General features: G+C 46.9%; 1 long non-coding RNA gene across 1 annotated transcript in view; it reads right to left on the bottom strand.

Moving 5' to 3' along the window:
* Positions 1–66: 66 nt before the first annotated feature.
* The window catches only part of LOC149474307 (uncharacterized), a 128,561-nt gene continuing 114,067 nt past the window's right edge, over positions 67–14,560 (bottom strand). Inside the window, exons 3-4 of the long non-coding RNA XR_016308873.1 lie at positions 2,690–2,813; positions 67–2,497 (exon numbers count right to left, since the gene is read on the bottom strand). This is a non-coding gene — a long non-coding RNA (uncharacterized LOC149474307). The remainder of the gene's footprint in view (positions 2,498–2,689; positions 2,814–14,560) is intronic.

Below are 14,560 nucleotides of genomic sequence, written 5' to 3'. Positions count from 1 at the left end.
CCAATCACAGATGGGAAGGTGACCTTCCTGTATAGCTTTACTGCAGGAGAGTAAACTCAAGTTATCGGCCTTATTCTTCTGTCTGGTAGAACTGTGTAACTCTAAGGACTAGCTGGAAAAAAAACCAAACCTTTGAGAGGTAAAGCAGCTTTCATATACATATATGAAAGCATCTAGGTGTTTGCTGGGAATTCAGCTGTAAAATGATGTCTTGGATTAAAAGTTTGTGACAATATCTTTGAACTTTTCAAACCCAGATAGGTTCATCCACTGACCACCAAGTTCTTTGTTACACTTGATCACAATGAAAAATCGAATTCCAGCATGAAGTAAAATGAATCTAGCTTTATGAAATCAGCATGAAACCCAACCACAGTGTAAGTTGTCTGTAAGAAGCATATTTAGCCTTCTATAAACTGAGAAGAGTTGTTTGATGTTGTCAGCTCAGAAAGGCAGAAGTTTCCTCCTCTATATCACCTTCTTCTCTGTCTCTTTTGTTCCTCTTACTGTTTTTCTTCTGTTGTTGGAATGTGTAACACAGAAGAATAGCAGAAATGTGTAATGCAGAAGAATAGAAGAATAGTCTCTTGTGGGCAGGTAAATTAAAAACCACTGGTTTTCTGGGTCTTCCATTGTATCTTTTCTTTAACGTATCATGTGGATGAATAGTATCTTCTGGTGAGACAACACTTGTTAAGTGAGCACTTTTGCTCTGGATGCAGGCTGAAGGTGTTTTAAACACAAAAATGAATCGCCTATTAGAAAATTGTCCAAATTTCTTTTACCTTTTGTGAATTGTTGTGTACGATCTTCACCCTTAGCGCATCACTCTAAGATCTACACAAATCTTCAAAACTTTGTACCCCTGATAATTGCTAAAGTTGAGTTTGTTAATAGGTCTTCTAGAAACTCCGGCGTAAGATGCCCCATGTGTTATTTTGCGCTTTTCAAACATTTTGAATTTAATTATACGTTCATTCACTTAAGGTAAACCTGTGTCCACTCCCCTCCATGTATGGTATCCATTATTAGTTCATGGCATTGAGCCTAGGTAAGGTATGACAAAATCTTCTACAAGGTCAGTGGTAATATGTAAATGTCTGCATAGAGCCAGGCAGTTACTGATTGTTTCTGTTTTCCAAATTGGTCATAGACCCTTGACCATCCAATTTGTAAAACGTGCAAGGGAATGTGGATAGACACCTCTAGCATCATCATACCAGGGTAAGGAGGAAATGATAGGGGGTGAACAATAGAGAAGACACTGAAACACATTCAACATCTATTTTAAAGAGGGTCAGTTGGTAAGGGTGGTATGCTGTGTCCTTAGAAATGAGATAACACAGTCAGTGGGGTGATGACCATATTATGCCTGTAGCATTCTCCTTTAGTTAAGCTGCTAGGCTAAATTTCATTTTTGGCTTCACTGCAGACAGTGAAGCAGTAATTAATTTTTGTTTTTTGTCTGGTGGGAGTTTCCTAGCTGGGTGCTTGATTTCTACCAACCTGCTTCTGGAAGAGGCTTGCAGAATATATTGCAAGGAGAGTCAAATGTCCAGTATGAATATTTATCATGCTCCAGCCAATCCCTAGCGGGAGGAGTCCAGAAGGTGTTTGGGGAGGTGATAATGTTTGGAAGGCCTTTCCAGAGTTTCCTTTCATCTCAAGTTTTCCTGGAGCTGCTGCCCCTGTGAGGTGGCCCTACTGAAACAAGAATTGCATTCTAGTCCTTAGGAGGAACAGGGCTGAGGATTATTTTCTGGAGGGCTCTGTTCTGAAGTCCTGGTCTGGAGAAGGATCTTTTTATCTCCCTCACTGACAATCTACCTGTGGAAGCTGGGTGGCAGGCAGAAGCTAAGACATTGTGAGTAAGACCTGTGTTTGGGACTATCATGTGTGCCTACAGCTATGAGGATTTGTGCTAAATTAAGTTTGCCCTCTTATGGATTGCTACTATCATTTTGGAGTATCCAGTAACTCTAAACTCAATAAATGGTAAAACATTCCCCTAGACTGGACCACTATTATCAGTGGGCATGAGACTGTGCTAGTCACTGTGCAAACAATGGAAACCTGGGCATATTGTCAGTGGACTCTCCAGGGTTAAGTGCTACATGTCTATGGCGACATGGAAAAAAGAGGCTTTAGAATGCCAGTGTAACCATGAAGTAGAACATGGAAATCAGCTAACTGGTTACAGATAGCAAAATTCTGTTTGCCAACCAAACTGTTGTCTATTGCTTAGACGTTAGCATAAAGGTGTTATTTTGATAGCCAATGAAGGCAGACAGGACACCCACATAAAAGACAGACAGGGTTTACTGCTACTTAGTACACACAGGCTGAAGAACAGAACAATTCTATCAGTATATCATTCTGTGGCTGCACATTAATCCACTTGTCAAGTACTCACTGTAGGTCACTAGACAAATGATCAATCTCTGTGGTGTCTGCTGGTCTAATACACTTTATAGTGCTTAGCTTGGTATGGACACACCTGAAATGAATAAGAAAAGTTTAGTGTAAATGACAGTTCACTCACTGCTCTTCTGTGATCACTTCTTACAATGAAGAGTGGGGCAAGTCATGCTCCAAAAATCATTATTCATATGTAAGAGCACAAAATATATCAAAAGGACAGTCTTTGGATTCCCGGGAGAAACTAGCAAAATATGGAAGGGGTACATACCATGTAGGTAGTCCTCATGTGAAGTTGCGGCAACCATCCATAACCCCCTTTATTCCCTGTGCCTATATCCATCTTTCTTTTTTGTTTCTGGGCAGATTGCTTGCAGCTCTACTTTTGAAGGAATCTTTAGAAAAAAAGGAATTATTGAGAAGTTTGCTTGGTCCTCAACCAACTAGCAAGTATATATTTTTTTTCTTATTGACAATCTTTAATGTCTGTCCTTAATTTTTACACAGATATTTTCTTATAATGTTACCCAGGGACCATTTTAATGCAATATTTAGTTGTCTAATTATTTGTTAATGTATTTCCCATGTTTACTATGCTTTTGTGGGGGTGGGTTGTTGGTGTGTCACTTGAAGCTCCATGTCATATCTTACGTATTTGAGGCTACACAAGCCTTACTATTGCCTGCCATATTGTTGCGAGTAAACGCCATTGTTGTGTGGTTGGTTTTTACCAGAATACAATATTGATGGCTATTTTATTGTTTTATGATTTTATACATTTGGTGTAATCAGCCAAAGATCAGTGCCATAGTATTTGCTGGACACATTATCAAAAGAGAGATAATTACAATATATGTATAGTCTCCCATATTAATGGAATACAAATGCAGGCACAGACTAACCCACAGTAAGATTCATCCTAATAGCCTCTCTGTATGTATCTTTAAGAGAAAAACCACATGGCTCTGGCCATGTAACTGGTAATATTACTCCTGCAGGATGTTGCATACTTGCTATGCCATCAACCATTCTGCAATAAGTGCAGCTCAGCAGATTTTGAAATGGCAGTCCAAATTATCAGCGGTATAACTTCAGCAAAGAAAAAAACTAGCAGCAATCCCAGAATAAAATTTCTGGCACTTCTAATGCCATATTTCCCTCTCTGCCTTGTCCCTTAATTTCTTTTCTCCTTTCTCCTCTAGACAAGCGAATATACAGTGAAAAATCAATAACGAAGGACAGGAAGCTGAAGTAACGTATTCTTTTACTAATCTGTCCTTTAATCCATCTGAGGTGAAAGAATACAACAGGGTTTTCTTTCCCACATGTTCCTGTCGGGGCTGTAAATCAATCAATATACAGAAACTGCTAATTAACAGGCGAGCTGGCATAACAGTGTGTATTATTAATAAATAGTTCCTCTAATATGCCACAGCATGTACTGGACTATTGATGTACCAGGGTATGCAGACATATACAACAGAGGTGAGAACTGAGATTACCTCGGGTCCCCAAGGGACAGGGAGACGCAGTATTATCGAGTTGTCACACTGAGAGAGGACACCATCCTTCAACCTGAGCTTAGAAAGTCAATGACGATATCAGTATACTATCAAAACAAGCTGTTCTTTGACATGGAGAAAGAGGTTTGATGTATTGTTCATTCAGAGGAAATGAAGACTTCAACCATGCTGACCTGAGATATCGAGTTATAGCAACGCTTGGTCATGGCAAATATATTGCTCTCCATATATTTAGTAAGCACAGTTCTGTTAAAACTGGCTGAGCAAGGAAAGACTACGCGAGACGGATTTGTAATAAGTTGTATGAATACATCCCAATGACAAACCAATTATAGGTCATTTTAGACCCAATTTGCCTAAAATCAGCTAGCATGGTTGCTTAGATATTATTATGGAAGGATGAAAAACACAATCACAAAGTGACTACATCTCATAAATGTTGCCTTTCTGTCCTTTTTCTTTTTCCTCTGCATAAATAGATTTACTATATTTAGTTATAGGTACAATCAAACACTGAGCTAACAAAGTATACAACTATGTCAACTTAGGCAACCTGACCTTTGGATCTTTTGGGACTAAAGTTGCAGCTGTTCAGGGATTAATGACAGGACCCATTATACATGAGAGTTATGGCTGTTTTTAGACCGTTGAAGAGGACAATGTGTGTAGGTTTTTGCCTATGGTCAAAATAGAATAGAATTTGGGCAGATCTGAGGTGGGACTGACAGTAGAGATCCATAGTTTGTAAAATGCTTTGGAAAAAGAGTATTTTTTATACCCACTTTCAAGCACAAGATAATCCATTACATTTTATTATGTGAACTAGTGGTTCACAGTGGAGGTAACCAGTAGCATTCTAATGCACATGCAGTTGCTCTGTTCTGAGGGAGGACTTAGTACCTTTGGCATTCCCATCCTTCCACGGGGAGAAAACACAACAGAGTCACCCTTTCATGGCAGGAATAAATGTCTTTGAGCTAAAGAAAGTGTACCACAGAAAGTTTACCTTGGTTTCACAGTGATTGGTGAGAATAATAATAAGCGGCTATTCCTAAAGGACATGGTTTATTTCTTGTGGTTTCTGCACTTGGTCACATGACATCTCAGTGCTGCAAAGGAAGTCAGTGACAGAAGACTTCTCATTACCAGACACTGTGATCGTAGGTCTGAACAGGAAGCAGCTTTCTATACACGAAGCAGCTTATATATATGTCACTGGTTGCGGGTCCCACAATGATTGATGTCTAAAGGAGGAATCATCTTTTATCAGGGCCTACACCCAACATATTATTAATAGTACTGGCCAAGAGGACAAATGCCCTTCCTGCCATCCAGCTCAATCCTTCACTGCTTTGTTCCCTAACATAGTTGCAGAAGGTGCTCCAGAGTCCAGCCTAGGTTTCCACCAGCTTTGACCCATGAAAACATACACCAAGGTTATCCACAGTTATTTTTTCAGTCTTGTGAGGTATTCAAAGCTTTTGCAATAACGTGATAAATGGATTCCTCTCTAAGCACAATTGTGAGTGCAACCAACTTGGTAAAACCTTATGTGGTAAAGCAAATACGAATAAACATTGACAGCAGTAGCTGCAAATCATATTCTTTCATAACAGATTGTTTTGTCCCGCTGTGGAGTAATTATGTCCCAGTTGGAGCTGCAAATCCTTCTAAATATGGCAAACTATGAACTTGTTAACATTTAAAGATTTCCCTGCTGTGTTGTTGAAAGCAGCTGAACATGTGAACATCACGTAAAACAGAAAATACAGGTAGCCATAGTCATTATTGATATCTTAAACCTATGCATGTAAATCAACAAGTATACAGGTGCAGTGAAACAATTAAGGCTCTATTTAAACTAACCATACAAGGGGACAGAAAAACTGGCCTGTGAGGAGATACAATACAATATTTGAGGAGACACAATACAATATCAGCTCAATAAAAAGAGATATTTTTTTTCTACCAGTAAAAGTGGAGTTTTACTTTAACCCTTTAAGCAAATGCCCTAATTCAAAATTAATCTAGCCCCAAGCTTAAGGTGGAACTAAAGTCCCACATTTAAAAAAAAGTACTAGCAGTTAGTGTTTTTGGTAAAAGCTGTGAAAAGTCTCTTTTGCGAAAAAAAACAAACTATTTTTTGCTTGCAGCTCCTAGCAATGTAATGTCCTCCACCCCAAACTAGCTCATCCATGTCTTTATGCATCTTGCTTTGTGCACTGGTGTGCAGTATGTTGTAACAGAAAGGGGTCATCCCCAAACTGTTCCCACAAAGTTGAGAGCATGAAATTGTACAAAATGTTTTGGTATGTTGAAGCCTTAGGAGTTTCCTTCACTGGAACTAAGGGGCCAAGCCCAACCCCTGAAAAATAGCTCCACACCATAATCCCCCCTCCACCAAACTTTACACTTGGCACAATGCAGTCAGGCAAGTACTGTTCTCCTGGCAACCACCAAACCCAGCCACTGATCTGGAATCCAGTAGTGGCATGCTTTACGCCACTGCATGCGATGCTTTGCATTGCACTTGGTGATGTAAGGCTTGGATGCAGCTGCTCAGCCATGGAAACCCATTTCATGAAGCTCTCTATGCACTGTTGTTGTGCTAATCTGAAGGCCACATGAAGTTTGGAGGTCTTTTGCTGTTACCAGTTGCTTCCACTTTGTTGTAATACAACTGTCAGGGCTCCCAGGTATGACCAGAGGTGTGTGACTGAAGCAGGGAAACACAGACTTCAGATATGTGATTAACAATGTAATTTATTAACACTAACAATACAAACATAAACGCAGTGCAATACTAAACATAATACAGTGCAAACAAACCCAACCAACCACCCACAGATAACAGTACATACAAGCAAGCGTCGTCAGGCAGGCCGAGTCAATATCAATTGGGCAGGTAGGTACAGGGGGAGCAAGCGGAGAATGGTCGGGGTCACAGGCCAGGTTCAGCAGGTAGCAAGCAGCGTAGTACAGAGGGTCAGGCAGAGGGATGGTCAGGGTCACAAGCCAGGGATCAGAACAGGTAGCAAGCAGCGTAGTACAGAGGGTCAGGCAGAGGGATGGTCAGGGTCACAAGCCAGGGATCAGAACAGGTAGCAAAGGAACAGAAACAGGATGCAGGACAGATACAGGGCCCAGGACAAACACAACACCAAGGCAGAGTCTGCAAGTCTGGCCATCCCTTAAATACACCAGAATCATCAGTTCCAGGTGTTAGCTGGCTGAAAGGTTGAGTCTCTGATTGCTGGGAGCACCCGCTGGCCAGCCCTGGTACTGCAGATCAAAAGGCAGGTGAGTCCCACCATTGCTGGCCAGTCCATTCCTGACAGTACCCCCCCCTCAAGGAGCGGCCTCAGGACGCTCCAAACAGTCCTAGCTGGGAAAAATGTTCCACCGCCCGGGTCGGGTAACTGGCGGGATATCAAAGACTGGCACACTGGGCAGGACTCCGGGCAGAGGCACATCGGGCTGGACTTCGGGCAGAGGCACACAGGGCAGAGGCACACCGGGCAGAGGCACACCGGGCAGAGGCACATCGGGCTGGACTCCGGGCAGAGGCACATCGGGCTGGACTCCGGGCAGAGGCACATCGGGCTGGACTCCGGGCAGAGGCACATCGGGCTGGACTCCGGGCAGAGGCACATCGGGCTGGACTCCGGGCAGAGGCACATCGGGCTGGACTCCGGGCAGAGGCACACCGGGCAGAGGCACATCGGGCTGGACTCCGGGAAGAGGCACATCGGGCAGGACTCCGGGCAGAGGCACATCGGGCAGGACCCTGGGCAGAGGCACATCGGGCTACCAGGCGAAGCGGCAGGCAGCGGGCCACCGGGCGGAGCGGCAGGCACCGGGCCCCCGGGCGGAGCGGCAGGCACCGGGCCCCCGGGCGGGGCGGCAGGCCTCGGGCCCCCGGGCGGGGCGACAGGCCTCGGGCCCCCGGGCGGGGCGACAGGCCTCGGGCCCCCGGGCGGGGCGACAGGCCTCGGGCCCCCGGGCGGGGCGACAGGCATCGGGCCCCCGGGCGGGGCGACAGGCATCGGGCCCCCGGGCGGAACTACAGGTCTCGGGCCCTCAGGCGGAGCGGCGGGTGCCGGACCCCCAGATGGAGCGACAGGCCTCGGGCCCCCAGGCGGGGCGACAGGCATCGGGCCCCCAGGCGGGGCGACAGGCATCGGGCCCCCAGGCGGAGCGGCGGGCGCCGGACCCCCAGGCGGAACTACAGGTCTCGGGCCCTCAGGCGGAGCGGCGGGCGCCGGACCCCCGGGTGGAGCGACAGGTCTCGGGCCCTCAGGCGGAGCGGCGGGCGCCGGACCCCCGGGTGGAGCGACAGGTCTCGGGCCCTCAGGCGGAGCAACAGGTCTCGGGCCCTCAGGCGGAGCGGCGGGCGCCGGACCCCCAGGTGGAGCGACAGGTCTCGGGCCCTCAGGTGGAGCGGCGGGCGCCGGACCCCCAGGTGGAGCGACAGGTCTCGGGCCCTCAGGCGGAGCGGCGGGCGCCGGACCCCCAGGTGGAGCGACAGGTCTCGGGCCCTCAGGCGGAGCGGCGGGCGCCGGACCCCCAGGCGGTGCGACAGGTCTCGGGCCCTCAGGCGGAGCGACAGGTCTCGGGCCCCCAGGCGGGGCGGCGGGCGCCGGACCCCCAGGTGGAGCGGCGGGCACTGGACCCCCAGGCGGAGCGACAGGTCTCGGGCCCCCAGGCGGAGCAGCGGGCACCGAGTCACCAGGCACGACAGTGGGCTCCGAGTCAACTGGCATGACCGCTGGCACTAGGTCAGACATTGGATCGTCTGGCTGGACAGCGGGCATCGGGTCACCAGGCATCAGGTCATTTGGCTCGACAGCGGGCACCGTGTCATCTGGCAAGGCAGTGGGCTCCGAGTCAACTGGTATGACCGCGGGCACTGGGTCAGACATTGGATCGTCTGACCGAACAGCGGGCATCGGGTCACCAGGCATCAGGTCATTTGGCTCGACCGCGGGCACCGCGTCATCTGGCAAGGCAGTGGGCTCCGAGTCAACTGGTATGACCGCGGGCACTGGGTCAGACATTGGATCGTCTGACTGGACAGCGGGCATCGGGTCACCAGGCACCGGATTGTCTGGCTCGACAGCAGGCATCGGGTCACCAGGTATGACAGCGGGCACTGGGTCACCAGGCATCAGGCCATTTGGCTTGCCAGCGGGCACCGCGTCATCTGTCAAGGCAGTGGGCACCGGGTCACCAGGCATTGGATCGTCTGGCTCGACAGCAGGCATCGGGTCACCAGGTATGACAGCGGGCACTGGGTCACCAGGCATCAGGTCATTTGGCTCGCCAGCGGGCACCGCGTCATCTGGCAAGGCAGTGGGCACCGAGTCACCAGGTACGACAGCGGGCTCTGAGTCAATTGGCACGACAGCGGGCACCGGATCAGGTACCGGATCATCTGGATCAACAGCGGGCATCGAGTCAACTGGCCTAATAGGATCGTCAGGCTGGATCAGTTCATCATGCTGGGTAGAGGCATCAGGCTGAATGCCGGCGTCCGGCTGAGTAGAGGCTTCAGGCCGAGTAGAGGCTTCAGGCCGAGTAGAGGCTTCAGGCCGAGTAGAGGCTTCAGGCCGAGTAGAGGCATCAGGCCGAGTAGAGGCATCAGGCCGAGTAGAGGCATCAGGCCGAGTAGAGGCTTCAGGCCGAGTAGAGGCATCAGGCCGAGTAGAGGCTTCAGGCCGAGTAGAGGCATCAGGCCGAGTAGAGGCATCAGGCCGAGTAGAGGCATCAGGCTGAAGAGAGGCATCAGGCTGCGTACCGGCATCAGGCTGAAGAGAGGCATCAGGCCGAGTACAGGCATCAGGCCGAGTACAGGCATCAGGCTGAGTAGAGGCTTCAGGCTGAACCACGGAAGGCAGGCTCACCGGTTTGGATACTGGCAGGATGGTATTGGTTGGAAAGAATTTTCGCTTTTTTCTGGTTTTAACTACTGGAGCACTGCAAGTAAACGCAGGTCTGCAAACGAATGGAGCAGCTGGAGACAGAGAAGAACTGGAGGATGGAACAGGAGAGGGAGCAGTTGCTACCGAGGGCTTTTTTACAGGGTTAAAGGCAGGATAGGTGCAGCGAGTGGGAACAGGGTACTGACATGCGGTAGATAGCCAAGTATACTGGGCTGTAACTGGAGGAGCTGTTGGGAATACAGGAGTAGAGTTAGAAGCAGGACTGGGTTTTTGTAAGCTGACTGAGGCTGGGTGCAACAAGTCTGTCCATGTCTGCAGTATGGGTTGAACAAAGCTGAGCTTACACAAAGCCTGTCTGGTCAATGACTGCACTGCGTTTATACAATCTCTTAGTGTCTGTGGTGAACATGTGGAATAACGCTCCAGAAAGTAACCCACATCATCCTCTAATAACCACACCAGGGACTCTACCTGGTCTGCACTAAATGGTGGCAAAAATTCATCCCTGCATTCGGGGGTACCAGATGAAACCAACTCTGCACAAACCTTAATCAATGGCTGCACCTCAGAGAACTCTGTGCCCTGATCTACTAGAACATGAGCGAGCCGTATACATTCTAGCAGTTCATCCCGGGTATACTCCTTCAGAGTTTGATAAGCATACTCCCTGTCATCAAACACTAGCAGATATAAATACGCAACCTCATCCAGATCCATCCTTCCCATCAACAAGCCAAGATGGCTTCCCTGTGCAGCCACTTCTGGTCAGGATTGGCCTTGGTGTAATGTCAGGGCTCCCAGGTATGACCAGAGGTGTGTGACTGAAGCAGGGAAACACAGACTTCAGATATGTGATTAACAATGTAATTTATTAACACTAACAATACAAACATAAACGCAGTGCAATACTAAACATAATACAGTGCAAACAAACCCAACCAACCACCCACAGATAACAGTACATACAAGCAAGCGTCGTCAGGCAGGCCGAGTCAATATCAATTGGGCAGGTAGGTACAGGGGGAGCAAGCGGAGAATGGTCAGGGTCACAGGCCAGGTTCAGCAGGTAGCAAGCAGCGTAGTACAGACGGTCAGGCAGAGGGATGGTCAGGGTCACAAGCCAGGGATCAGAACAGGTAGCAAGCAGCGTAGTACAGAGGGTCAGGCAGAGGGATGGTCAGGGTCACAAGCCAGGGATCAGAACAGGTAGCAAAGGAACAGAAACAGGATGCAGGACAGATACAGGGCCCAGGACAAACACAACACCAAGGCAGAGTCTGCAAGTCTGGCCATCCCTTAAATACACCAGAATCATCAGTTCCAGGTGTTAGCTGGCTGAAAGGTTGAGTCTCTGATTGCTGGGAGCACCCGCTGGCCAGCCCTGGTACTGCAGATCAAAAGGCAGGTGAGTCCCACCATTGCTGGCCAGTCCATTCCTGACAACAACTAACAGTTAACCGTGGAATATTTAATAGCAAGGAAATTTGACGGATAGACTTATTGCACGGATTTCAACCTATCATGGTACCACGCTTGAATTAAACTGAGCTTCTGAGAGCAACCCATTCTTTCACAAGTGGAAGAAGTCTGCATGTCTATGTGCTTAATCTTATACACCTGTGGCCATTGAGGTAATTGGAACACCTGAATCCAATGATTTGGAGGGGTGTCCCAATACTTTTTTGGCAATATAGTGTAGCAATAACCCCTGAGGAGAATGTACCGGGTCCCATCACCTGTTCAGTAGCATGCTGACAAGTTTGGGCTCCAGGCTAGAGGTCTTTTTATGGTTTATTGCAGTTCTTAGCCAAAAATACAGAGAAGAGGATTAAGGGTGCAGGATGCCCAAGGTCAGGGGTGGACTGACAACTCATGGGGCCCCCGAGCAATAGGGGATCATGGGGCCCCTGTGTCCTTGCCCAAACTCAAAAAAGCCTATGAAAAAGGTACCAGGGGCATCTCATGGGGCCCCCTACTGACCCCGGGCCCTCGGGCAGTGCCCGAGTTTCCAAATGGTCAGTCCGCCCCTGCCAGAGGCACCTAAAAAATTTGGAGAACAGCTTCCTGAATATTTTATCCTAGTAGTAGTAGATGCTTCAGTAGTAGCTTCAAAATAATGCTGATGGAGAAGGAACACCCAAGTAAACCTTTGACGCAGGCAAAGTCTTTCAGTAATAAATCCTGGCATCTAACCCTCAATAAGTACTTACAATATCTAGACCTTTAGTCCTACCTCTCCAGCCAAGCTTGAACAGGTAATTGTACTCAAGCCCCAGAACATAGCACCTGCTGAGGCCTAGTACTAACTTCTCTGGAACACACAGGAATGCCATCTCCCAGGGGAAACCCCAGGGGAGACAGAGAGCATCTGATCACCTCCTCCCAAATATTTATCTTCTCCCTTGCCACACCTTTTGGGCCAGCCTCCCAGGGATTGGCTAAATAAGACAAACATTCAACAGTTGTTGACCCTCCCACTCTATTATTATTATTATACAGGATTTATATAGCGCCAACAGTTTGCTCAGCGCTTTTAACGGGAGACAATACAGCAACAATACAGTTCAATACAAAAGGGTTAGAAGGGCCCTGCTCCTTGGAGCTTACAATCTAAGAGGTAAAATTTGCTAGAACATTCTTCCAACAACATGCAAGAGTCCTAATAAATAGATTTCAGCTACAGCTCAGCCATAACACTAAATTTAGCCAGCCCAGGGCAGGGGCGCTATATAATGAGTGGTTAAAATTTCTGTTTTTTTTTTTTTTTGTCATATGGAAATGTAAATCACTTCTTGTCTTGAGATATAATGGGAAGTGGGAGGCGATCTCTCCACAGTAAGGGTAGTGCTCCTTTAAACAATTGTCACAGTAATCACCAGTACACATAGAGAAAGTAAACTTCCCTATTGGTTATATAGACAGCCAAAAAAACACTCCAAGTCCAGTCCAAGTTCACACTGAATGCAGCTTTGAAATCGTGCTACTCCACATGAAGTAGCACGATTTCAAAGCTGCTGGTCAGTGCGATTTCATTTGCGGTTTGCCTGACATCTGTGCGACGTCTTGCACAGATGTGTACGCACGTCGCACATGAAATCGCCAAAAAAAGTGCAGGAACCTTTTTTTCAAAATTGGTGCCGCACCACAAAGTCAGAGCCGCACCTATTTGATACAAATAGGGTACGACTTGTCATGCGATTTTGAACTGTCAAAACACAATGGTGTGAACGGGGGCTGAAAGGCTTTCTAATTCCTCATCACTTTATACAAAACTAAAAGAAAACATTTTGGCTTTTAGGACTTATTTATGATTGTGTAATCCAATAGCACACCTGTATTAACGTGCATTATTTCAGGAGTTAATATTTACTGCATTAAGGCAACCAAGTGAAATCAATAGGTTTTCTTTGCACCAAAATGCCCCAATAATCAGACATGTAATACATTTTTTGCCGCAATGCATGTGTATTGCTTTACGGTACTGTGGTGCTATTCAATTTAAATGGCACCACAGGGAATCAACACATGTAATGTGCATTGCCATGTGTTGTGGTAATTTAACATCATGCATGTTCTGCAATGCACAAATCAGCCCTTGAAGTGAAATTTAAAATAATGTTAGCAGATATAATAATGCTCTGCTTTCTGATTCCCTGGGATTCCATAGGCTAGTTCTGACAGTTGGAGAATGTCTGGCTGCATCCTGCATTTTTCCTGGCCACAAATACAAGCTCCTTCTGAGTACAACCTGGGACACACAATTAAAAGAATGAAAATCTTCTTTCTGTGCTTAACTTGTCAAGAAAAGACTGCATACATTGATGATTCAACACAAAACCAACCTTTGTTGATGCATTTCACCATTACTGACTTGCTCACAAGGATAGGGGACTTCCCCTATCCTTGTGAGCAAGTCAGCAGTGGTGAAGCACATCAAGAAATATTGGTTTCAGGTGGAGACATTAATGTATGCAGTCATTTTTTGACAAAGTTAACACTGATCTTTCAGAGCTAGGTTCTGGTGTACAGCCTATATTTTTTATACTTTTAACTGAGAGTGGATATGGGCTGTGGTAGCCAGCACCTAGGTTGTCTATGTGTGATGAAAGCTGCAAATCTGGAGTGGAGCCATAGGTTTGGGAATGTTCTTGGGACACACAATCCCTCTAATGTGTCTTGCATATCCTTCTACTTACATTTAGCAGATATCTACTTACAATCACCCAGACATCCTAGCAAAATACACAAACTATTTCAAGTGTCCTGTTCAGCTTACAAACAACACTCAGATTTCCATTGAGGTAACTGAGGCCTTTCTTCAATGGAGTCTGTAAAGTTTGTACTTAAATTACGTTGAAGGGCACCTCATTTGCAAGGGAAGAACTATAGACAGTCATTTAACTTATGGAACATTTCCTCTCATCATAGATTCTCTACATGGGGCTGAGTAAGTTGAAAAAAAAAACAATAAGAAAAAAAGTCTGACTTTCTTTCAATCAGCTGCCGGAAGGATAATCAGACGCAGAGGACCGAGCACACAAACACACATCTGTCTGATTGATTCTCATTAGCCAATGAAATGAATAGACCTCCATGTGAGAAGCCCAGAAGAGTTTCTCCTTTCAGGTGAGGCAAGGATACACAGCAAGATGTAGGAGAAGAGTGCATTGTGTATGT

Source organism: Staurois parvus, unplaced genomic scaffold (genome assembly GCF_062004578.1).
Source record: "Staurois parvus isolate SC_StPar_1 unplaced genomic scaffold, SC_StPar_1.0 ptg000006l, whole genome shotgun sequence".
NCBI lineage: Eukaryota > Metazoa > Chordata > Amphibia > Anura > Ranidae > Staurois > Staurois parvus.
The sequence above is the reverse complement of the archived record's forward strand: the minus strand, read 5'-3'. Positions and strand labels throughout refer to the sequence as shown.